At 38.5% G+C, this 27,415-nt stretch overlaps 1 protein-coding gene and 1 long non-coding RNA gene across 5 annotated transcripts in view; both read right to left on the reverse strand.

Moving 5' to 3' along the window:
- Positions 1-27,415, reverse strand: part of NME7 (NME/NM23 family member 7) — a 238,133-nt gene that overhangs the window by 9,997 nt on the left and 200,721 nt on the right. The gene's annotated exons all lie outside the window — the stretch shown is intronic.
- On the reverse strand, positions 491-27,399 carry LOC134734532 (uncharacterized). Its single transcript, XR_010117630.1, has 2 exons — positions 7,183-27,399; positions 491-3,620 (listed from the first exon to the last, which is right to left on the reverse strand). It is a non-coding gene; the product is annotated as an uncharacterized lncRNA (long non-coding RNA).

Raw genomic sequence — 27,415 nt, forward strand, 5'->3', positions numbered from 1 at the left:
TCCTAAGTCACGAAGTTGGTAGGAGGAGAAGCTGGGGATTTGAACTCAGACCACCTGACTCCAGAGTCTGTGCGCAGAATCACTATACTCCTGGACCTCCCTTATACTTTAGATTTTTGAGAAGGCTAAGGAAAGCCTATATGGCATAGTAAGATTCAAGTTCAACTTTAAACTTTTGATTTACCTTTGAACTCAAGTTCAAATCAAGTAAAAGTCATTAAGAGTTCAGCTAACTTATCTTTCTATTCATCGCTTCTGTATGCTCACAGCCTTTGGACTGATTTTGAAATAGAAATGCTAGTCTTGCAATATTTTCAGCTAAGCCAGAATAAGATAAGATGTGTTGTTTTCCTAGGAATTAATTTCTCCATTTCTAGTCTTCAAGTTTTAGTAAAACGATGCTTGATGACTTACAGCAATAAATTCTTAACTGGTAATCAAAAAAGAATAAACTGTACTTCTGTTCATAGAGGAAAGAAAAAGAAGCACCTGGAATTTGATAATTATAATAATTCATTACACTGCTTACAAAGGATATAGAGACAGTATGGCAAACTAGAAAAACCCAGGATTACTAGTTAGGAGAGTAATGTTCTATCCACTAAGCCATGCAATTTTAGGTGAGCCACTTTCCTTCTTTGGGCAACACTTTCCTCAATGGTAAAACCAAGGTGTCAGATTAGAATTTGATTTCCTCAAAACCTAGAATCATGGAATGTTAGTGCAGGAAAGGGGTTTAGAGGAGGGCCTCTCAATCTTTGTCACCTCATGGTGCACCTAGAAAATGCTCATTCTCGCATGGCATCCTGGAGCCGGCACAGGAAGTGGTTAAGGATTGGAGCTGCTGCCTCCAGGTCTCAGAGGATCAATTATTCAGCTCATTTGCGGGGGAGTCCAAGCTTTGAGAATTACAAGTTCAGCCTCATCATTTTCCACATGGAGAAACTAATGCCTAGACACATTTTATGAATTTATAACAACCCATAAATTAAAGTACATGGTATCAATGTATTTTCAGTTGTTACACTATTATTTAATAAATCTATCCCAACCTGACCCCCTTCAGTCCATTTTCCACATGGTAACTGGAGAGACCTCTTAAAAACTATAAACCTGATTATGTCAATGCCCATTCCCCTCAAGGGTTGCCTCCTGACATTTTGAGGATAAAGATCCATATTCTTAAAATAGCCCACAAAGCCCTGCATGGCCCAATCTCTATTTCTCTAGTGTCATCTCAGGCTATTTTTTTTTGTTTGCATTTTATATTTCTTCTTTCCTTTTCTAAAACACACCAACCAATTCCCCGCATAAGGGCTTTAGCAAGTGCTATTTTCTCGGCCTGGAGTCATTTACCTTCTTCCTTAGCTGACACTCATTTCAGGCCTCAGTTCAAATGCCATTTGCTAAAGAAAACCTTTCTTAATCCCCCATCTACACCAGGTTCCCCGATTACAACTCATCCTGTCTTTTACTACAGAGCAATAATCAGAGTTTGTACTTGTCCATTTCTTTTTGTGATTATCTGATTAATGTCTGCCTTCCTCATTAGACTATGAGCCCTGAATGGAATGTGTGTCTGAATAGGAGCTCTTGTTCATTACTGTCTCCTCAGTGCTTACCAGTTTCTGGTGTATAGGAAAAGTTCAGTGAAATGTTCAATGAATGAATTTATGGTTTAGTTTTGGCTACAGAAGTCTTCCTGGCAACTTCCATTCATTGCACTGACAGCTCTGTACATCACATTTCTTGTAATATGAAACATGGATATGGTAATGCCTTACTTCACTCTAATTAGTGAACAGTATGAGCATTTACTTAAACTTTTCACTGCAATATTCTTAACAATTTTTTTTTTTTATTGTGGACAACTTTGAGATCTAATAAGCTATGGACCATTTCCCCCCCAGAATGAATATTTTGCAATTTCAGCCCAGTCAGTCCATGGACTAACCCTATGAGTAAATTTCAAACTCCTAAATTTGGCATAAAATAATCATATGACTTGAGCCTTAGCTACCTTTCCATGCTCATCTGCAATTCTCTAATGTCTTTTTAAACTCTGCTATATCAAATTCCATGTAGTTTCCCTACATGGAATTAGGGATTGCTCCTATGAGTAGCTACTACACTCTAGCCTGGGCGACATAGTGAGACTCCATCTCGGGAAACAAAGACAAAAACAAAAAACCAAGGTAAAGAGCTAAGAGAATGGATACATAATATCCCTCAAATGAGAAAACAAACTGGAATACCAGCAAATAAAATTGAATACTTGCAATGTGTAATTATCCACAAAGGCCATTACAAGAGAATATATTATACAACATACACACTATTTCTTCAGCCTGGAATACTATTCTATGTTTTGTTTTTTTAACCTATCCTCCAATACTTGGAGCAGATTTCATATCTAACAGGAGGCTCATCTGATTCTTGTGCTGAAACCCAATAAGGATCAACCTCCTAGCATTTACTTCCTGATAGGGGATTTCATGAAACCCAGGAAGGATCAATCTCCTAGCATTTAGTTTCTGATGTCAATTTTGATAACAATTTTTCCTGGAGAACGTTAAATTTTTTGAGAATGAGGAGTGTGTCTTATTTAGCTGCAGTGCCTAGAACAGTGAATGGCACAAACAGGCCTTCAATAAATGTATGTTAACCTGAGAAGGACCAAAATTATCAATGGTAGAAGAAGCCAGGCACCGTGGCATGCACCTACCATTCCAATTACTGGAAGCTGAAGCAGGAGGATTGCTTGAGCAATTTGTTTATTATACAACAAAGTTATTTTTACCCCAGTAAAATGACTAAAAATTGCGTTAGCCTAAGGTATCAATGTCAGTATCGGTTTCTGTTACAGAAAATCATCATGTAAACACTAGAACAATGAATTCTTTATTAAAACAATCTGAAGGCAATACTCAGAAAATGTACCATTATGATGACTTTATGGAAAGATTCAAAGCTATGCTGTGTGCTACTATTGTATAATGTTTTATAATTCTCTCTGCCTTGTGAATAGTAAGCAGCAGATTTTAGCTCTCAGATGGTGATTGTAGAGTAACCAACAAGTTAATGGGTAATGAGAAAAGTGGAGAACTTTGCACGGAAAGATATGTACACTGATATTCCAAGCAAAGAAATTATTTTTGCTGGTTTAAACTTGCGGTTTTTATTCATTTACTCAACAGATTAAGCTATTTCTAACTCTAAGGTTGGTACCAAAAGGGACCAGTATTTATCATTAGAACAATTACCATTCATTACACAATGGAATATAAGCATAATGCATAATGGATTTTCACAGTGTGATTGGGTAGAATCCAACGAGACGGCTAATTCACACAATTCTGTTTCACTTACTCTGCTGCTCTTCTCTCTTATGCCAGATTCATTTGTTGTCATAAGGCCAGTTACAGCAGCACAGTGGGAGGCGGGGTAGAGGTGAGGACAGAAGCATTATCAGAAGCTTCCATGGAGGCAAAGTTTTTAAAACTACCCACCGAGAATCCATAGGTAGCCTCATTGTAGCCTCATTCCATCCTCTACTCTTGCTCAGACCATAGTGGTAATGACAGAATGGGAGATACCACTCACTGATACAGTAGACTATTCTGTAAGATGACAAGGTCAGTAAAAGCAGTAAATAAGGGTGTGCTTACAACAAAGATGGAATTCACAATGTATGTTGACCCGAATTTAAAAAACAAGAAATAGAATTATGGAGGAAAATCGAATTGTTATAACCCCTAGAAACAAAAACAGCATCCAGCACAATTGTGAGTGCACAGTGCATACCACAAGAGATGTGAGCTAAATGTGGTATAATATGAGAGTATAGTGGGCCTGAAGAAGAAAGTAAAAAGTGGAGAGATACAGCATTTCATATTATTTTTATTGATTCAGAGGGTGCATGTGTAGGTCTGTTACATGGACATATTGTGTGATGGTGAGGTTTGGGCTTCTAGCATACCCGTAACCATAATAGTGAAGATTATACTCAATAGGCAATTTTTCAATCTTCATCCTCTTCTCACTCTCCCTGCTTTTGGAGTCCCCAGTGTCTATTATTTCCCTATGTATGTCCATGTGTAACCATTGTTTGGCTCCCACTTACAAGTGAGAACACAGCATTTAATGTTATCGGAGGGGGAAAAGATCCCATACTACAAATTTGTCTCAAATAATAAATACATCTGTGGTTTTTCAAAGAATAAGTCCTAATTTCCAAGGCAGACTTCCTAGTCCATAGCTTATACCATGAGATGGAAATTTAGATGCTACAGTGATTGGGGTGATTCACACAGGCATTCTGTATAAATTAAGCAAAAATGAATGTATTTATCAATAATTACAGATAAACTCACCAAAAGTACAGCCAAAGCCCTTTGGAGTATGACATAATTTTGCAATAAAATCAGGTGGTGTACCTAACGGACAGACTATAACATACATACTCTTTAAATCCCAGTGACCTCTTCCCAGGGGTTAAATCAGAGGAGTCATATCAAATCCAAGAAATATCATCTTCAAATATATTTCAAAAGTCTCAAATGATTAAACCCAATGACCTTTTAATAAATGTAAAATAAATACAAACGGATATCAGCTCTAGATCTGCCTTACTCCTTCCCTTCCTTCCACAGCCATTTGTCAATAATCAACTAAGTTACTGATAAACAGAGGCTAGGTTCTTGGGATACAAAGGTAAGACATGGCCCTTGCCCTCAAGGAGTTCATACTAAGGGGAGAACTACACAGAAACAAATAATTATTTTACAATACACCAAATATGTTAACAGAAGTATGTATAAGGACACTGGGGACAAAGAGGAGAAAGTACTTGTGATTTTGTTCCTCATATGACACATTATTATTAAAATGGGAGATAAGAATTATGTACTTGGTCATTCAACAAATACTGACTATGCCCCTCTCATGGGTAAGCACAGTGAAATCACAATGAGATCAGAATAATCCTTTGGAATTCCAGGGGCACGTGACCTTCTCTCATCCCCCTCAAGAACTCAAAGGCCTCTTGCTGCTGACAATGCAGCAGCCTGATAGTTAAGAATTTTTTAAGAAATAAATAGCTTTATATTTTTAATCTAAAACTGAGTTGGACAAGTTTGTGAATAAAAATATCAGTTAATGAGGATAAAACATAAGTAAATATCTAATCATTCTAATTACTTTTGAGGGAGGCCAAATATTCTGACTCTATTTCCTATTATATCTTCCCTCATACTTAGTTTTTCTACTCTCACTCCCCATCCTATCATGAACTCTAGAGAAATAATACTTGTTACATTTAAGATCATACAGAAAGGCAGTGAGGTTAGAGAGTGTAAATTCTGGACCCAGATTGCCTGGGTTCAAGTCTGTGCTCTGTTATGTTCTAGCTGTGTGGCTCTGGGGAAGTTGCTTAACTCTTCTATGTTTCAGTTACTCATCTGTAAATGGGGTCATCAATTAATGCATATAAAACACTTAGACCAATGCTTGGCATATGGCCAAGACTCCCTACAAGCTAGTTAATATTCCTACCATATACATAAAAATAAAAAATCAATAAGCAATGATAAGAAAGAGTTAATGCAAATAAATTTCATAGCAGAGCTATCTTTTAAACTTCATCAAGAGCATGACTGTATCAAATTCCTAACTATATCAAGTAAGCATTTGCCCAATATGAGATTTAAAAGTAACGACTATAGTAGTTTGGATTTCATCTATGCTTAAGAAAAGAAAGTGTGACTTTGCTGTGGATAAGATACTTTCAAGATGTTGTCTTACTGCTATCTGTGTGGCTAAATTAACATTCAGATTAAAGGTGAGAAGGATATAGCGATTGTTATAACTTCTTTCACAATTATCTCACAGAAAATTGCTCACACAATATCAGCATCTACATGGTAGTGGAGGTATTTGATATTTGAAGACAAAATTTCTTTCAAGTTTCTTTTTTTTTTTTATTTTTTTGAGACAGAGTCTCGCTCTGTTGCCTAGGCTGGAGTGCAGTGCTTTGATCTCTGCTCACTGAAACCTCTGCCTCCTGGGTTTAAGCGATTCTCCTACCTCAGCCTCCTGAGTAACTGGGACTACAGATGCACATAACCACACCTGGCTAATTTTTGTATTTTTTGTAGAGCCAAGATTTTGCCATGTTGGCCAGACTGGTCTCAAACTCCTGACCTCAAGGGATCCACCTGCCTTGGCCTCCCCAAGTGCTAGGATTACAGGTGTGAACCACTGCACCTGGCTTCGTTTCTTTAAAAGCTTTCCATAACCTGCAAAACCTTCTCAATACATGTGCTCTTGAAAACATTGAGCCTAATATTTTCCTGTTAGACTAGTCTTCTGTTTCCTCTTAAAACAGGAAAGCCCATAACTGTCTAAAGGACAAAGAACAGTAGTAGGTTTAACAATTTTCACCCTAAAGCCAAAGTGGGAGTAGCTGTAATATTTTATGAATGAAAAACAGGATGAATTCGATTAGGGCAACCATGTTTTAGACTCCTTTCTAAGTCACCTCCTAGAATTTTTAATCAGTCACCTAAGAGTTACTTATTAACTCAAAAACTGCTTAGTCACTGACTGAAAAATGAGGCAGGGAGCAGACCAAAGTCAAGAGTTCAGGGTCAAACTGCAGAAACCAAAGCACAATGAGTGGATTGGTTTCATCTTTCTCCTTAGTCTTTCAGAGCCAGGAAAATGAAGGGACTGGACAGTGTTGGTGGTTGGTAATGTGAACACAATACCAGCTGTCTTAGGTGAAGAGACACGAAAGTCACAGGATAAAAAGGGCACTTTGTCTCCCTTACTTGATATGTGGATCAAAGCCATGTACCCATACATGTATTGTCCTTGGCATCTTTTCTCAGTTTTCTCTTTCACAAGATGCCCATACACACAATATATTCTATACCAATGCTCTTCTGGAAGTTCTTTCAACATCAAGATTACCAGAAATAAGAGCACTAGTGAGCATATCTATTTGTCAGTTTTAAGTAATATTTAACTGGCAGGGCGCAGTGGCTGACGCCTGTAATCCTACTTTAGAAGGCCGAGGTGGGTGGATGACCTGACGTCAGGAGTTTGAGACCAGCCTGGCTAACATGGTGAAACCCTGTCTCTACAAAAACACAAACAATAGCCGGGTGTGGTGGTGCATACCTGTAGTCCCAGCTACTGGGGAGGCCAAGGCAGGAGATTTGCTTGAACCTGGGAGGCAGAGGTTGCAATGAGCCAAGATCCTGCCACTGCACTCCAGCCTGGGTGACAGAATGAGACTCCGTCTCAAAAATAATAAAAAATAAATAAATAATATTTAACTAAGAGAGGTTAATATTTTAGTTACACATTTCTCTCTCCTGCTAGAGGATTATATTTGGTTATTACAGTATTTCCCCCTTATCCCTACGGGATACATCCCAAACCCCCAGCGGATACCTGAAACCACATATAGTACCAAACCCTACATATACTATGTTTTTTCTTATACAAACATACCTATGATAAAGTTGAATTTATAAATTACACACAGTTAAGGGATCAAAAACAGTAACTAATAATACAATAGAACAGTTATAACAATATGCTGTAATTAAAGTTATGTTGTGAATGTGGTCTTTCTCTTAAAACATCTGAAGTACTGTATTCATCCTTCTTGTGATGAAGAAGGGTCAAAGCAGAACAGCATGAGATTGCATCATGCTACTCAGAATGGTGTGCAATTTAAAACTTACGAATTGCTTATTTCTGGAACATTCCATTAAATATTTTTGAAGTACAGTTGATTGAGAGTAACTGGGACCAATGGAAAGCAAAACTGCGGATAAGGGGAGATTACTGTGATACTGACTTACTGAATTCGGATTATACAGTTCTGATATGAGCCAGTCTTTTAACATCTTTCTAGTTTATGACTTTGGGTCCCTTCATGATTCTTAATCACTTTCATTCAATTATAAAATACTTATTTTATTAGCTGGGCATGGTGGTGCATGCCTGTAGTCCCAGCTACTTGGAGGCTGACAGTGGAGGACTGCCAGAACACAGGAATTCAAGGCTGCATTGAGCTATGATTGCACCACTGTACTCTAGCCTGGGTTACAGAATGAGCCTCTGTCTCTAGTTTACAATATGTATATATATTGTCTCTAATTTACTCTGTATGTCTGTATGTGTATGTGTGCATATTAAGCCCATAAGAAATATTTTTGTGTTTTATAAGATAGCTGAGAAAAATATATTTAAGAGTCTAAGGGCAAGCTAGTCTATCTGTATACTTGTTATAAAAAAGGTAAGGTGTATTGTAAATACGTTGCAATTAATGGACAAATAGTTGCTAGTATCTCTCTGGATTTCAAGGGCCCTTGCTAACCCCTTAATTTCTCCATTATGAAAAAAGATCAAGAATTGGCCAAACTCAATATATTAACATTACTGAAGATCATCATAGTAAAGACCTACAAAATAGAGACAAGCATTGCTTAGTGGTGATGGAACAAGATTTTGATTTTATTTGTTTTTAATAAACAGTAGGCAAAGGGATATTTTGGTTGTCTAGAAAAAACACGTATTCTCACTTCCTTCCTACTAACCAGCTAACTTTTGCCTCTCAAACTTCAGCTACAAAAGGGAATCATCCATGAGTTTAATTGTACCGCCAGGTGACAGACAAGAGGGTTTATATGATGAGAAGAGAGGCTGGAAAAGGAAAAAAAAAAAAAAAAAAAAAAAGAGGAGCAAGTTCAGATAGGCATGGTACAGAGGCTAGCACCTGGGTACTGACCTTTGAATTTCTTGCAAGGCAATATAATTTGTTCTTCAAACATAAAAGGCTACACTAAAAGAATAAAAGCCTTTTCCCCGCTATGTTCCTGTAAAACTTTATTTATGGACATTGAAATTTGCATATCACATACTTTTCAAGTGTCACAAAATATTATTCTACTTTTGATGTTTTTCAACCATTTAAACATGTGAAAGCCATTCTCAGCTCATGGGCCGCACAAAAACAGGCTGCAAGGGATGGGCCCTTAGACTAACGTTGGCTGACTGCTGGATTGGAGCATTAGAGCTTGGGTTTGAGTCCCACCCCAGGGCTTCCAGGAGAGGGGGCCAAGGCTGATGCCATCTCCACCCTCACTGCTCTAGGTGGGAAGGCAGAGCTGGTGCTGTATGAGGTGTGGCTGCAGATCCTGGGCCAGCCCTTCACCAAGGCCTTGGAAGATAAAACCAGTCCTGAGTCCCGGGTGCTTCAGGAGCAGCTGATGAAATGAGTGAAGTGGCAGGATGGAGTGGGAGATCACGGAAGAGGCCTCCATCCCCTATGGAGGATGACTGGACAAGGCTTTGGTAGAACTGTGACCCTCTTCACCCTCTGCTGACTCCCCAGCTGACCACCATCCTCAGACCTCTACAGAACTTGACCTACTGGTGGTGGAGGGATTCCAATGAATCCAGGGTGGCCCTGGGTGACCCAGGGCTCAGAGCTGGACTTGGTTGAGGGCAGGAGGCTGGAAGAGATGACCTCCGCTAGTCCCCCCAGGCTGTCCAGCCCCCTGAAGCCTGTGATGATCCTTCTGCCAGGCCAGACCCACTGACTGCCAGAGTGGGTGCCACCTTCTTCAGGGCTGTGCCAGCCCAGGCCCTTAGGTAGGAATGTGTGCACCAGTGTCTGGACACCCTGTGGGAGGCAGAGTGTCTCTTGGTAGAGATGGTCATTCCAGACCTCAGTCAGTATTTCCTTCCCTCTGCAGACCCCCTCCCTCTGTCTGTGTCCTCTATCCATCTGCCTCCTCCCTCGGGTTCATTGCCCCTACATGACCTGATCTGAAGCCTGCCTCCTCAGCCTGCCTTGCATTCTCATGGAAGCCCTCCCATGATAAATTTTCAATTTATCTTTAAAAATACATTATTTGAAACCAGATTTGTTAAAGCCCATAATCAGTTGAAAAGAAAAAAAAATCCAGATTTGTGTGGGTTTTGTATTTGGTAAAAAGATAATTAAGTAGGTTCTGACAGTGAAATTGGAGTTTTAACTTAGCTGGGATATCATTTATAAAAGAGCCTAACAGGCCTGACAAGAAACAGGGCTGCCATAGAAGTTATAGCCTTTCCTTTGGCTCTACTATATTTATTTTCTAATGGACAAGTTAAGTATAGAATGGTAAAGATAATAATTTAAAAAGATAATTATAATAACCAATATTTAATTGAATACTTCCTATTCTTATTGATTTACCTATATCACCTAATCTATTTCTTGCTGCTGCTCTCTGAGGTAAGTACTATTATTATCCCCACCATAAAGATGAGGCAATTCAGGCACAAGAGTTTAACCTGCTTGCTTGGACAGCTAGTAAGTGGCAGAGCTAGAATTCAAACCCAGGTAGTCTGATTCCATATGCATTTGCTCTACTGAAAGTACTTAACCCAGTCTGGGCACAAAGCGAGTGCTTTCTATGATCATTATTGCTTTTATTATTACTGGATTTAAGAAAACTATATTGAATGCCTACCCACTGGAGAATTGAGGAATGAACAAAACACAGAAGGTCACTGTTCTCATGGATCATAGAGGTCAGGGGAGGAGATAGATACTATTCAAAGAATTACACCTTGATAGTAGAAATTGATCACTTGAAGGAGAAGAAAATTTCTGAATGGTCTTATTTTAGACTACCAGGTCCTTAAGACTTGTTACTGGATGATCAGAGTATACGCTTCCATTACTCCTATTATCTACTCACCTTAAACTCTGCTGCTTGGTTAAAGTTTTGGGAACTTTATCAAGTCACTGCCCTGTTCAAAAACCTTTGATGGCTTCCAGTTTTCTAGAGCCTAAGTAGCCACTGTGTGTCATACATACCAAGAAAATCTCATCCCGCATTTACAGCAAACATCAGTAATCCATCATGGTGATTTTTTTTTTCTATTTGGTTGTAGTTTTATCAATAAATCAAAAACTGGCACTTGAATTGAAACACTTTTTTCATCCTTGACCTAGTTTGCTGTATAGAAACACTGGTTTTGGACTTAGACAAACTTGGGTTCAAATTTCAGCTCTCTGCCACTCATTGGTGGTGTGATCCTGGCCAAGTCATTTCACCTGTGGGAGCCTCACTCTCTTAGCATATAAAATGGAGATAATAGAAACTATTCAATAGAGTTTTTAGGTAATGCAGGTAAACAATTTGGCATAGTACCTGGTATATATTGCTTAGTAAAGTTATTATTTTTATCACCATTATCACAATGTTCATTGTTGCCATCAGAAAGCTTTCCAAAGTCTCCACAGTCTAGCTCTAATTTACATTTCCAAATTTATTTCCCATACTCTACCAAAGGAACCCTCCACTTCAACCAGACGAACTCAGTGTCTTCTAAAACTAGCCTGCCATGTTCTTTTTCTGTATGTATAAAAATCTGCCATATTCTTCAAATGCCATTTCATTAAATTCATGAAATTTATTTCATGAAATTTCCCTGACCCCCTTCAGCCACAGTCATACTGCTCTCCATTGAACTCTCATACTTAGTGTTTCTAACACTTCATCATACACTATCTGGCAACATTCTCTTATGCTGGTGTTTAATTTTATATTACAATTTAATTTTACATGTCTTTTTATCTTTTCCATCTAAACTCTCTACTTTTCTTTTTCTTTGAGACAAAGTTTTGTTCTGTCACCCAAGCTGGAGTACAGTGATGTGATCATGGCTCACTGCAATCTCGAACCTCCCAGCCTCAAGAGATCCTCCCACCTCAGCCTCCTGACTAGCTAAGACTTTAAACACCTGCCAGCATGCTTGGCTAATTTTTTTTTTTTTTTTTTTTTTTGTAGAGACATCTCCCTCTGTTGCCCAGACTGGTCTTGAACTCCTGGGCTCAAGTGATCTTCTTGCCTTGGTCTCTCAAAGTGTTGGAATTACAGGTGTGAGCTATTGTGCCCAGCCAAATAGGGATAATCACGTTTTATTTTTTGAAACAGAATCTCACTCTCTCACTCAGCTGGAGTACAGTGGCATGATCATAGCTCATGGCAACTTTGACCTCCCAGGCTCAAGCAATCTTCCTGCCTTAGCCTTTGGAGTAGCTGAGACCACAGGTACATGCCACTACACCTGGCTAATTTTTGTATTTCTTTAGAGACTGGGTCTTGCCACGTTGCCCAGGCTGGTCTCAAACTCCTGGGCTCAGGTGATTCTCTTACCTCAGCCTCCGAAAGTGTTGGGATTACAAGTGTGAGCCACTGTGCTGGGCAGAAATGTGTATCTTCAAAACAGCACCTGGTGAAATGACTGCACATTCCTATCAATGAATGAATGAAATTTAAATAAAATAACACGTGGTAGTTAACTTAAAATTAAGCCATGGATTAAGGAGATAAAATTAATTTTTAATTCCTCACGTTATATTGAAGAACTCAATATTATAAAAAAAACTCTGGCTTTTTATTTTGAATTTGAAAATCAGAGGCCGAGCACGGTGGCTCACGCCTGTAATCCCAGCACTTTGGGAGGCCGAGGTGAGCAGATCAGGAGTTCGAGACCAGCCTGGCCAATATGGTGAAACACCATCTCTACTAAAAATACAAAAATTAGCTGGGCATGGTAGTGTGCACCTGCAGTCCCAGCTACTCAGGAGGCTGAGGCAGAAGAATTGCTTGAACCCAGGAAATGGAGGTTGCAGTGAGCTGAGATCAAGCCAGAGCAAGACTCTGTCTAAAAAAAAAAAACAAAAATCAGAATTTTCTACCTTTGTCCATTAGTCCTAGTTAAATAAATATTTTTAAAAATACTTGTGCTTATGTATAAGTGTTAAAGAATACTCTATTTCTCCAAATAATTATAAAGAATTTTTTCTTTATTTTTAAAATATGTTTTTAAAATTTGTATAATTAAAAAAAATTTTTTTAAGATAGAGACAGGGTCTTGCTGTGTTGTCCAGGCTGGTCTCGAACTCCTTGGCTCAAGCAATCCTTCTGCCTCAGCCTCCCAAAGTGCTGGGATTACCACAGCACCTGGCCCAAATTTCTTTAACATAGATAAAATCACCACTCGCGGGACTCAACTAGTTTACATTCCTCTTTGACCTGTGAAATGTGATATATGTTTTCCATATCAAGTTTGAATAAAATTATCAAAGACTCCATAAGCATGTGTAACTTAGCCCAGTTGCTCCCAACCACCAGATGGTGAGGGTCTGGGATGACATTTCACTGCTTTCTGGCAAAATGGGAAAAATGAAGGCAACAAAGCAGTGATGAAGCAAGGGTTGGCAGGAGTAGTCCACCCTGGGGAAGGGGCAGTATTTTCTCACTGACATTGTTTGGAACTGCCTGTTTATGGTGATAATGAAAAGCAGACAAACTATTAGTGGATTCTATTATTGTTTTAAAATGATCTACAGAAGATGCAACGCTGTTTTGCCTATGCCTGAAGTGGACTGCTTTGACCATCATGTCTTTGGCATGCCATAGCAATAAAGTGAGCTTCAGGTAAAGCTGAATTTATTCAGTTGAAGAGACAGTCCATTATTCTATGATAAAATGCTGTTGGTGATTAAATATCCTTTTAAAACAAAACGATGATGACGGGAAACAAATTTTTCTAATGTTTCATTTGTTAAATTTTTAAAACTTTATCATTATGTCTATCCCCAAAGTGGGTTTTGTTACTGTTTGGCTTTTTTTTTTTTTTTTTTGAAATGTTCCAGGTCTGTGAAATTCCAAATCTGACAACAGCTTGACAAAAATTAATCAAGAGAACAACTTGACTTAATGGAGAGTGCACAGTGTTTTTTGGCTTAGAACAGTGGCTCTCCAAGTGTGGTACTCTAAACCAATAGCATCAGCACTAACTGGGAACTTGTTAGAATGCAAATTCTCAGGCTCTATCTCAGGTCTACTGAATTAGACACTGTGGAGTATAGCCCAGCAATCCGTATTTTAAAAAAGCCTGGCCAGGCATGGTGGCTCACACCTGTAATTTCCAACACTTTGAGAGACCAAGGTGGGACGATTGCTTGAGCCCAGGAGTTCTAGAGCAGCCTGGGCAACACAGGGGGACCCTGTCTCTACAAAAGAAAAAAAAAATTAGTGGGGCATGACGGTGCATGCCTGTGGTCCTAGCTGCTAGGGAGACTGAGGAGGGATCACTTGAGCCTGGGAGGTCGAGGTTGCAGTGAGCTGTGATCATGCCACTACATTCCAGCCTGGGTGACAGAGTGAGACTCTGTCTCAAAAAAATTAAAAAAAAAAATTAAAAAGCCATCCAGGGAATTGTGCTACTGTGTGAGAACCATTTCCCAGGGAATAGGTAGAGAAGATACAAAAAGTGCTGAGACAGAATGCCTGGAGATTCTTAAATGACGCCTATAAGGTCACTTTTAGTCCAATGATTGTGTCTATTTATTTTATATGGATTTTCCATACTTAATTAACCAATTTATCCAAAATAAATTAATCTAAAATAATCCTAGAGTGTTCGACAAATGATTTTATAAGTGCCTATATAAAGTGGGATAAATCACATTAAATAGAGTCCTTAAGTCATTAAGCTTGTTACTTTTCAGATTCAAAAGGCAGCCTATCTGAAGAAAGGTGGAGCTGGCACTGTACTTGAGAAAGAGAAAGACCTATGAACCTGTAACTCCCTTAGAATCTAGCAATGAACATATGCCCCACTACGACGGGATATGGGAGGGAATGTGAAATTGCTCCTTATCCAAGATTCTTTTATCTAAGAAAACAACCAATGCTGATGAAATACTAACTGGGCCATAAAGAATTACAATTTGATAGCTTAAGGCCTCTTATATTTTCATGATGTTTTTACGATGAATGTAGAGACTTCTGAAATATCAGGTTTGAGAAGGAAGAAAAGAATCCATGCAAACCATTTGCTTTCCACTTGCACATATTTCAGGTTTTACTTGAATAAACAGCAATGAAAGAAGATGCTGGTGGAAGTGGCCTTTTTAACTGACACATAATAATTGTTCACATTTTTGGGATGCTGTAGTGGACTTTTCTGGCAACTGGCAGGTGGAGGGAAGGGTGAGATGTGGTACCTGAAAGCAGGGCTCACTCTCATCAGGTCATTGAGACATTTCAGCCATATAAAAAGAGAGAGGGTATGGAGGTCCACTGTCCCCATTCATGATATATTCCCACATGCATTTACTCAACAGACTAAAAGCCTGCAATATGTTAGCAGCTGGAGATACAAAAGTCCCTGATAAGCTCAGGCCCTCAAAGCACTTACACAGCCCACAGGGAGAACGACAAGAGTTGGTCTCCTGTACACCTCTGAGCCACATGACCATGACAAATGGTGAGTGCAGATTTGATGAACCTGCAGATAACTATTTTAAGCTGCAAGAAACCCAGAGCCTCTCTCCTTGTTACCCTCAGCATCCATGCAATACATGCATACCATATATCTCAGGCCTCTCCTCCCTGGGAGGGCAAATGGCAGCCTCAACATTGAGACTTCCCCCCCAAAAAATCTGGGTAATTAATCAGGTCATGGCTGGCTCCTTCCAGAGAAGCCAAAGATTCCCCCATTCAGAGACTGGAACTCCTTTGGAAGTGTAACAACCCTTGGCTACAGTTAAATCCATCCAGAGAGGCTATTGATCCCTTCAAAGTTAAGAGGCTGCCGCTGCTTCCAACTGTCAGCTAAATCCTGAAAGCAAAACAATCCCTTTGCTGGTCTGCTCACAGGGTCTAGGCTTTCCTCAAAAGCAGAACCAAAGCCGACTTCTAAAAAGTCTGGTGTATGTCTTCTTTTGAGAAGTGTCTGTTCATGTCCTTTGCCCACTTTTTGATGGAGGTTGTTTTTTTTTTGGTAAATTTGTTTAAGTTTTGTATAAATGCTGGATATTAGACTTTTGTCAGAAGCATAGTCTGCCCAAATTTTCTCCCATTCTGTAGGTTATCTGTTTACTATGTTGATAGGTTCTTTTATAAGTTTTAAAAAAGTCTAGTGTGCCCCTACTCACTGAGACAGTGGTTTCTAAATGTTAGTCTAACTATCAGCCATATCAGAATATCAGAATCACCTGCAACATAAAATACAGTAGTGCCCCCTTATAAGTGGGGAATATGTTCCAGTTCCCCCAGTGGATGCCTGAAACTGTGGATAGTACCGAACTCTATCTATACTGTTTTTCCATATATAGAAAGATAAAGTTTAATTTATAAATTAGGCACAGTAAGAGATTAACAATAAAATAGCATAATTATAACAATATACTGTAATATTTCATCATACTACTCAGAATGGCATACAATTTAAAACTTTTTATTTTTTGATTTTTGCAACACTGCTCTTTAAGGTACCATACAATTTAAAACTGATAAATTGTTTATTTCTGGAATTTTCCATTTTATATTTTTGGGCCATGGTTGACCACGGGTAACTGAAACTGTGGAAAGTGAAACCATGAATAACAGGGTTCTACTCTATAGATATAAGAAGCTCATACCAGACCTCCTTAACCAGAATCTTCTATAATAGGGCTCTAGGCTTACATAGTTTACAAAAAAAACTCTATAGGTGATTTTAATGCATGCTATTGATTGGGAACCGCTGCACTAGGACGGTAGTTCTCAAATTTCATGGGCACCAGAAGCACCTGGAGGGCTTGTTAAAGCACAGATTCCTGGGTCAAATCCCCAGAGTTGCTAAGCAGCTGGCCTACAGTGGACCCCGAGAATTTCATTTCCCCTAAGTTCTCACATGATGCAGCTGTTCTGGAGCAGGAGAGGACACGTAAGAACCACCGCACTAGGGATCAGCTGGGGCCAGTTCCATTGGAAGCCTGTTTACTAGCTAAATGCCTCTTGACCACCTGGAGAAGATACTGCTTTTTACTTATCCAACATTCATTCTCCCTTTCTTCCTTCTAACAGTATCTTGATTTTTGCTAGTGGGAGCAATGTTCCCGACTAACAGAACTACGTTTACTCACTTCCTTTCTAAAAAGGGGCGGCCACAGTACTAAATCCCAGCAACAACAAAAATAACCAGAAGCTGTTGGGTGAGGGCTTTGGTTTTTGGAAAAGCTTAAAGGTGGGCGAGAGAGGAAGTGTTAGCTCAGCTGGCATTCTTTGCCTTTTGCCCTCACTCTTCTTTCTTTATGCCTGGAAAAAAGAAGTGATAACTCGAGTTCTGACAACATTCTGTGGCAACAAGGCAAAAAGCACATTACTAAAGATGATGACAGTACCAAGGAGGAGGAGACTGGGTGACTGATGGTATTATGGAGCTGCCATACCAGTCCCACATGCCTACCTTCAGATCTCAAATTATGTGGCAGAAAAATAAAAGTTCTCAGTTTTAAAGATGATTTTAGGGTCTCTATTTACTAGTCACCAGAAAATTATTAATTTGTCACACCCCAACCCACCAACATGGAGGCCATTATATTCACCTCTTTTCTCCCATCCTGCTATTCTCACATGGCTCTGAGATTCTTCTTCCCTTCCCCAATCTCTAACTATTCCTATTGCTTTCTGCAGAACTTCAATGCCATTGTAAACTCCCTTGAAACTTGAATCTCTTCATAGGCCTCTTAGCCTTAAATGAAACTTGGATATCCCCTAAGGGCATCAATTCCTTGGAGTCCTCAGGAGAAGAATCTCTGGCCAGGAGGGTAGGAGTAGTTCTATCCTTTGTCCCAGTGCTACTTTAAGACCTCCCCTTATATATGAACTCCTGACTTTTTGAGGCTTATGCCATCTGGCTAGATCTTTTCTTCTTGTTGCTGTCACACCTTTGGTTCACAAACTTCCCTCGTTTGTGAAAGAATTCAGACTTTGAGTCACCATTTTCCTCTCCACCCTACCTCCTAACCTAACCATGATCCAAGGTGATTTCAATGCCACTCAACATGAAAGCTTCTCTCAGTTCCTAGACTTACATATCTCTAGTGACTGATACCGATCTCCACTCCACACTGGCTACCTCCTTCCATGGCCACACTCGGAACCATATCATCCATTACCATGGAAAGCTCCACTTCTGAAGTGTACCGTGACACAGCTCTTTCCCTGTTATTCCTGGGGTCTCTGTAGGTACTTTAGAAAAGCATTCGGTCCTTTGGCCTATCTACTTTCTCCCTTTCTTCAAGCACCTCCTGCCATCACATCTTTCCTTGTTTATAACTTCAACTACAGTTGCTAACATCCTCAATTATCTTTCCTCATCGTACCCTCCTGTAAAAACCTCACCCCTGGGCCAAACTGTTCACTAGAAAATAATAACACCATAATACATGTAATCTCCTAAATCAACTGAATTGTAAATATAACCCATAAATATATATTCTGTCATCAGCACTTTCTCCATGGCCACTTCAAACTTTGTCTACTATCTCTTATTCAAGACTCCTGGTGCCAGATGTTTTGGAATTTACAATAATAATCTGGAATATATAGTATATATTATATAATACTTCAAGGGGTCTGGGAAGTCACTCATCATCAAATACATTAATATTTTTACAGCAGCGTGGAGAGTCACACTAAATAGGTTAAATAAAAATGATATACATTAAATGTTTTGTCAAGCTACTGAAACAAAACTGTTTAATGATACACAACGATATAAGATCAGGTTAGGCTTTACCATTAAACTTATGAAAAAACTTTGGTTTTCAGATATTTTTAGATTTTTAGATTTTGGTATCACAGATAAAGATGGTACTATCATGTTTGCTTGGGGATAGGCATTAATCTGGATTCATTCCCACAGGCTACCTTTCACATCCAATTAGTCTCTGAGGCTGTCTGTTCTACCCCACTAAATGTCTTTTGAAGCTCACTGCTTCTGGCTATCCCTTCTGCCATAGCAATTCAGGAAACCAGAATTTTCTCCTGAATTACTTAATAGACTTCAACCTAGTCTCTGTCCCCTAGACTCCACCCACTTGTTTCCCTGCCCAACCCCCCAGGGCCCTTTCATCTGTTCTCTACACTGCAGCCAGAGTGACCTCTATAACACAGATATGATTGTGCTATTCCCCGGGTAAAACATTTATTTGGATCCCTAATGGCCTGAAGATGAAGTTCAGTTGTCTTAATATGACTTTACAAGGCCCCTGCTGACGTTTCCAGCTTTATCTCTTGCCATTTTCTACCTCCTGGTCAAAGCCCCAGTCTTATTGCACTATTTTTAGATCTCTGAGAGAAAGCTGTTTGCTTTTGTATTTGTACAAGTTGTTCCCTCTTTGACAATGTACTAGTAAAAATCACAACTCTTCTTCTTTCAAGATAGAAACTAAAACTAAAGATAAATTATGAGTGTCAGTATGTGCGGAGGCCTGCGTTAATCATGGCCAAGAAATTGTGGCCTGTCCAATCATCTTAGTCACCCTGCACCTATGTTTATTTCTGATTAATCCTTGATTCACTATTTTTTCCCCCAGAGTGTACCAGAATAAGAATCCATGCAGAAATAATTATGTATCCAAATTCAGATTTGATCAACTACTTATGAAACTGACTTTGCAAAGATTATGACAGTGAGAGGAGTCTAGCATAGCTGACTCCATCTTGCTTTTGGCCTCACAGACTGGCTGTCTTCCCTCATTCTTGGGTGTCAGCCAAGCTCACCATGAGAGGAATTCAGTCTATAGTTTCACCTGAAAACAAGAACTAACCCCTTCCTGGCTCAGGAACTGAAAATTGTCTTTGTAAAACTAATGAAAAGCCACAATATTAATATTATGGGAGGGGCCTGAATGCTGCTAAAATGTAGACGTAGGTTCTATAATGCTTTATTGCTCAGGGGTCATGTGGTTCAGAGGTCACAAGATTTGTGATCTCCCCAATTGATCCCGTAGGTAACATCACTATCGTAAAACCTAAGATTGGTCTTTTGAGATGTTTTTTAGATGTGCATTCTGGCAACCGATGGACCTCACCTTGACCCTGACTTATGACTCAACTGATCCTGTGGCCCCACCCAGAGGTAGACTCAGCACAGGAGGACCGTTTTCTACATCTCTATGATTTCATCCCCAGTCAGTCAGCAGTACACACTTCCTACCCTTGCCCACCAAATTGTCCATAAAAACCTTAACCTTTTATCCTTTGGGGAGACTGATCTGAGTAATAATTCCATCTCTTATGTGGGCGGCCTCTTGTCAATTAAAATGGTAACTTCAATACCACAGTCTTGGTGAACTGATTTTCTCTGTGCAGGGGGCAGGAAGAACCCGTTGGGCAATTACACTTATACATACAATTAAATATTTTATATGCTTCTTGAACTTTTATAATCACAAAAGTGGTATCACCAAGTTACAAAACATTTAGAAAAAAAAAACAGGAAAGACCCATGTTTTCATCATCCTATAAAATATTTGCTATACATAACTGTCTCCTGAAAGGTGAGCTCTGTGAAGATAAGAGCCACATGTATTCTGTTTACTGCTGTGTTCTCAGTGAAGTGTTTTAATGTTTAAAAAATATAAATACAGGCCAGCCATGGTGACTCTCACCTATAATCCCAGAACGTTGGGAGGCTGAGGCTGGAGAATTGCTCAAACCCAGGAGTTCAAGACCAGCCTGGGCAACATCATGAGACCCTATCTTTACAAAAAAAAAAATTATTTGGGCATGGTCGCACAGCCTACGGTCCTAGCGTCTCCGGAGGCTAAGGCAGGAGGATTGCTTGAGCCCAGGAGGTGAAAGCTGCAGTGAGCCATGATAATGACATTGCGATCCAGCCCAGGAGACAGGGTGAGACCTTGTCTCAAAATAATAATAATAATAAAAGTACCTAAATGAATGATTGACCTATCATTTTGGCATACAGAATTAAAATTCGAACATACTTGAATATTCTACCACATACCCATTCAGCAACATTGAGGTTCTCAATTTTAGTACATGCAAAGTTTTGGTTGTTCCCGTAAGAGAAAATCAGAAAAAGAAGGTCCTTGGAAAAGACCAGAGGTTTAGAGGTAAAGTGAAAGGCAAAGAAGTAGATATTATTTTCCCCACATACAATGATTCCCAAAGATGTGTTTCAACGAATCCTGGGGAAAGATGAAGGAAGCGAGGAGAAAGTAAAACTGCCTCTCAGAAGTATCATTGGTGACATGAGTGAGATGACAACTAACACTGAAGTGGAGAAGAGGGGAGGCGTACACGAGGTTGAGTCATAACATCACAAAGGCATCATTCATTTTCATAGACAAGGGGGAGCCAACAAATGACTTCTCGTATGAGTAATGTACACCATACAGCAAAATAAATTTGCCAGTATCTTGTTAGAACTGTAGGTGGAAGCCATCTAGAAAAATTTCTGATGAGCAAAGGGATAAATGGATCAATTAAATTAGAATCTCTACTTGTTATCTTTAAAGGTGTTAAGGTCATGAAAGTCAAGGAAAAATTCAGAAACTGATCTAGATTGAAAGAGACTAAGGAGAAAACTAAATGCAATGCATGATCCTGACCTGGATCCTTTTGCTAACAAAGAATCTTATTGAGACAATTGGTGAAATCTGAATGGAGTCTAAGGATTAGATGGTAGTAATAAATGAATGTTGATTTCCTTATTTGGATGCTTGTAATGTGATTATGTAAAAAAAATGCCCTTTTATGTTAAAAATACACACTAAAGGATTCAGAAGTATGCACATAATGTTGATGACTTACTCTCAAATGTTCATAAAAAATTTATTGTACATTAACTGCAACTTTTCTAAAAGTTTAAAATTGTTTAAAAAAATTAGAATCTTGGCCAGGTGTGGTAGCTTACGTCTGTAATCCCAGCACTTTGGGAGGCCAAGGCGGGCAGATCACAAGGTCAGGCAATCAAGACCATCCTGGCTAACACAGCAAAACGCTGTCTCTACTAAAAATACAAAAAATTAGCTGGGCGTGGTGGCATGCACCTGTAGTCCCAGCTACTCGGGAGGCTGAGGCAGGAGAATAGCTTGAACCCAGGAAGCAGAGGTTGCAGTGAGTCGAGATTGCACCACTGCACTCCAGCCTGGGCAACAGAGTGAGACTCTGTTTCAAAAAAAAAAAAAAAATTAGAATCTCTGGGGGTGAGTCTGGACATCAGTATTTAAAAAACTGGCTAGGTGATTCTGATGTGCAACCAAGGCTAGGAAACACTGTTATAGGGTCTTCTCTATAAAGTGTGACATACTTTTTCACTGAGTGCAAAAAATATAATTTATTTAACTAAACTCTTCCTTCCTTTCTTTCAAAAATCACTTATTGAAGAGCTTTTATATGCCAGGCAAGAAAAAATCTCTTCTCTACTATGTGTACTCACAGTCTCACATGAGCAAACAGACACTGTGCTGTAATAGTAATAATAATAATAACTACTATCATTTGTTGAGCAATTACTATTTGCTAGGCACAATGATATTTGATAGGGCAGGTACTGTTATCTTCGTTTTACAGAGTGAGGAAACCTACGCACAGTGAGATGAGTAACTTGCCCAGGAGTACAGAGCTATTTTGACTCTTGGCTACACCACTATAGTATAGGAAGGCAAAGTGCTATGAAAACACACATACGGACTGATGCAGACTATGGGTGCCATGGGAGGTTTCTTAGAGGAGGGAAGGTGGGATGTATCTGTAAACATGCATATTATTTCCATTGTTAATGATCACAAATACTCCTTCCATGAACATCTGTGCAGATAGCTTTCCATTTTGTAGTCCTGCTGCCACTCTCTTCCTTTGCTTAGATTCTAAGAAGTAGAATTCTGGGACAAAAGTTATAGAAATACTCCAAGGCTTTCAATATGTTTTTCCCATAGTTGTCACCAGCTATATGAGGGTATCTACTTTACTGTAGCATTGCCAGCAGTGGGCATTATTACTTCAAAAATTCTTTTGCCATTAATAGAAAACTAGTATTTGATTACTCAGCTGAACATTTTACCATCAACGCTATCTTTAACACACAAATTTAAGATCTTTGTAGTTACAACCAGCAAAGCATAAGAGAACATTAACAGTGAAAGAACATTCTAGAATGTCTCATATTATAAATACCATAATTTATTCCTATAATCACAAAATTGACTGGGTCACAATTAGCAATATTCAAAGAAAACAAATTTCTGTATTCATGCTAAGATCTTTGACCTCTCAAACTCACTATGAGTTCTAGGAGAACAGTAGAAATGAATTGTTTGATCCTATCACAATCCAGCAAGTAAAACATGTTCTACAATTGTTTGCTATAAAAATAAATAAATAAATAAAATAATGGATAATGACAAAATATAAACTGAAGCCATACTTTCTGAGCTCTACACCCATGACACATAGCTCAGTAAACATCACATTAGGGAAAGATTAAAGAGAAGTAGCATGTTCCCCTCTTTCTCTTCTTGCCATATAAATAGGATAACAATATATTCCAGTTTGCGTGTGACAGTTCTGGTTTGCGCCACTTGTCCGAACATCTTTTCTGATTAGAGCTGCCTTTCAAAGGGTGTTTAATTGGGCAATAAGTTTTATGGTCACTCTGCATCTAAAGGATGTCCCCCTAATGAAGAGCTGATCTTAGGAACAAAGTGCTCACTGATCAGACAACTTGTCTTGTGTCACTTGGATTTTCACTTTGAAGACCTATAGCCAGATGCCTCATTTGGCCTTTATGTATTTTCATAATATTTTATCATCTGAAGCCAAATAATAATCTGAAAGTAGTTAATTGATAAAGGCATCCTTGACTATATCAGCACTCTTTATTTCATTTTATTGATAAAAGAAGTGAAGCATGGAAAGAAAATGTGACTTATTCAAGGTCATATCAAGTAAAATAATCAGCCATATAAGAGGAAGCTACTGATGCTCTAACTTCTGATTTTTGATTAATTCTCTAAACCATACAGTCATTAATGTACAATGAAATCTCCAGTGAAGTTAGATCAGAAAAATTTCAATCATTTAGTAAATGGCTTTGCAAACTACAGGCAGTAATAATCTACTTCAAACGATATGAGCAAAATCATAGGCATACCTTAGATAATACTTTTTCCTTTTTCTTTTTTTCCCTCAGGCCCTCTTGGATAATATTTTTAATAGGTATAAATTTCATGGTTAATAACATTTCAGTCTCATTAAGTAAAAGTCTCTGTTCAAACCTAGTTGATAGGTCTAAGCTACCAGAAGGTGAGGAAATATTTATTTATAAAATAAGTTAAAATTTAAAATAAACATTTAATCTTTTTGGTTATTAAAAAATAAAGCTTAGTACATTTTTACATTTCACAAGTATGTCTAAATTTCATACAAAGATGCATAATAGAAAAGGTTTTACAAATATCTTGGGATTATACCAGAAAATCTTAATGGAGCTAACAAAGTCACTTTCTGTAACAACAACAAAGAAACTTATGGTGATAAATTTAATAGACTACTACTAAGAACTATATGAAAAAAAGTGACTCTACTGCTTGCATAAAAGGAGAGGCATACCACATACGAAGTTGGAGAAACTCACTATTACAGATACGACATTTTCATATAATTTATAAACATATTGTAACATCACTCAAGGTCCCATTTGCATTTTGTAGGGGTGGAGTAAAGACCTCGGTAAAAAGTCATTTAAAGTTCATTCAGAGGTTGGCCAGGTGTGGTGGCTCATGCCTGTAATCCCAGAACTTTGCGAGGCTGAGGTGGGTGGATCACCTGAGGTCAGGAGACCAGCCTGGCTAACATGGTAAAACTTTATCTCCACTAGAAATACAAAAAATTAGCTGGGCATGGTGGCATGCACCTGTAATCCCAGCTATGCAGGAGGCTGAGGCTGGAGAAATGCTTGAACTCAGGAGGCGGAGGTTGCAGTGAGCCGAGATCGTGCCACTGCACTACAGCCTGGGCGTCAGAGTGAGACTCCCTCTCAATAAATAAATAAATAAATAAATAAATAAATAAATAAATAAATAAAAAGTTCATTTGGAGGAATACATTTTAGGGACTAACCAAGAACACTTTTGTAAAGTATAAATAAGCTACAATAATAAAAACAGTATTTTGCTGGTACAGATCAATGGAATAAAACAGGAAGTTCAGAAACAGGCAAGGATGTATATAAGTTCAATAAATGAGAAAGAACAATGAAAGGATGGAAGGATTTAGCCATTTAAATAAAATAAATTGTTTATTATTAATAAACGATATTGTGATAGCTGGCTAAATCCATACCTCACACTATATGTCTAATAAATTCCAGATGGATTGAACATTTCAATGTATGAAAATGAAAACAAAATATTTGGGGAAGGCTTTTCTATGTACAACTCCCAGGACATAATTTTTTTTAAAAAGACTAATAGATTTGATCACATAAAACATAATACTCATTAAAATAAAACCATTTTTCTGTCATTTATAGTATAATCACTTAAATTTATTATCTTAAATTTCATTTAGCTTATTTTGACACAAAAATTTTAAAATTTATAAGAAGATAAAAAAACAAAATTTTTATTTACAGTTTCCTTCTTGGATTTTGGCCTAGAAATGACTTTCTTAACCCTAAACCAGACCCAGTTTCACTTATATTTTCTCGGAATTCTTTGTTTCATATTTTATGTTAATTTAAAAGATGAGAGATCAAATATGGCTCTGTTTCATATTAGCTGTCTGGTTTGGGGATGTTACTTAACCTCTCTGAGTCTCGATTTCAGTTTCCTAAAAAAACAGATATAATGAATACTAGCCTATGGAGTTGCTATGGCAATGAAAAAAAATCATTTATACAACGCATATGTCATGGTAGAATCTGGTTAATAAAGGTGACCAAAATGTTAGCTATCACTTTGAGTGCTACTGTTATAGTTGGTAGCTAGTTGGGTATGAGCAGGGCAGGAAAGGGCTCCCATACCTCACACCAGGAGTGTCGGGAAACCATCAGCGATGGTTAGATAGTTGTTAACTGTTTCTCTGAAATAATAATTGGTCACAGCTGGCGCCAGGGAAAGGCGGGCTCCTAGTAGATAGAAAACACCTAAAACTGGTGACGAGTGGCTTCTCAATAAGATCTCAGGAGTTGGGCAGGTGGTCAGAAGTAATGCAAGACCCTGGAGGTATGCCATCATATAAAAACCCCAAGTCAAAAGGTCAAGCCATACACTTGTCTTTCAAGTCACCTGCTTGGCCCTCTTCCAAGTGTACTTTCCTTTCTTTTGCTCCTGCTGTAAAGCTTTTAAGTAAACTTTCACTCCTGCTCTAAAACTTGCCTCAGTCTCTCCTTCTGCCTTATGCTTCCTCAGTTGAATTCTTTCTTCTGAAGAGGCAGGTACTGAGGTTGCTGCAGACCTATATGAATTTGCCATGAGTAACACTATCACACTGAATATTAGACTCCTTCTCCGCCTTTTTAGAGGCAAAGTCTTGCTATGATGTCCAGGGTGGAGTGCAGGGGCTATTCACAAATGCAGTCATAGCACACTGTGGCCTTGAACTCCTGGCCTCAAGCAATCCTCCCACTTAAGCCTCCCAAATAGCTGGGACTCCAGGTGCATGCCACTGAGCCTGGCTGGACTTCTTAATTTCATTGGAAAACAGTTGACCCTTAAACAGTGTGGAGGTATGGGGTACCTATCCCCTGCACAGTGGAAAAATCTACATATAACTTTTGATTCCCCAAAAGCTTAACTAATAATGCTGTTGACCGGGAGCTTCATCAATAACAAAAAGTCGATTAACACGTAAATAGACTAGTATCTATATATATGTTATGCATTCATAATATACATTTTTTTTCTTTTTTTTTTGATATTTCTAGTCTACAAAGTTCACCCAAGAGTTTTTTCAAATTGTCACAAATCTCCAAAAAACTTTCTAATATATTTATTGAACAAATGAATATATAAGTGGACCAGCACAGTTCAAACATTGTTCAAGGGTCAACTGTATGTATTTTCATGACTAGCAATTTATGGTGATGGTATAGTCACCTGATATAAGAACAAATTTCACACAATTTAATTATTTTAAAATCATAACGTATGCCAACCAGAAAAAAATATCTAAATTCTTTGAAAGCTATGCAGCATGCTACAATTTGGTCTTTCAAAGCTGCAGTCCAAAATCATCAAATGGCCAAGTAAGAGAGTCATCCAAGGGGAACATCACACACCAGGACTTGTCAGGGGGTGGGGGGGATAGGGGAGGGATAACATTAGGAGAAATACCTAATGTAGGTGGATGGGTTGATGGGTGCAGCAAACCACCAGGGCACATGTATACCTATGTAACAAAACTGCACTTTCTGCACATGTAACCTAGAACTTAAAGTATAATAATAAAACAAAAAGTTTTCTTACACATCAGAACTCCTGAGATAATTTATGAGCTTGAAATACAAATAGGATGTTTACCTTCTTTAT

Source organism: Symphalangus syndactylus, chromosome 12, assembly GCF_028878055.3.
Source record: "Symphalangus syndactylus isolate Jambi chromosome 12, NHGRI_mSymSyn1-v2.1_pri, whole genome shotgun sequence".
Lineage (NCBI taxonomy): Eukaryota > Metazoa > Chordata > Mammalia > Primates > Hylobatidae > Symphalangus > Symphalangus syndactylus.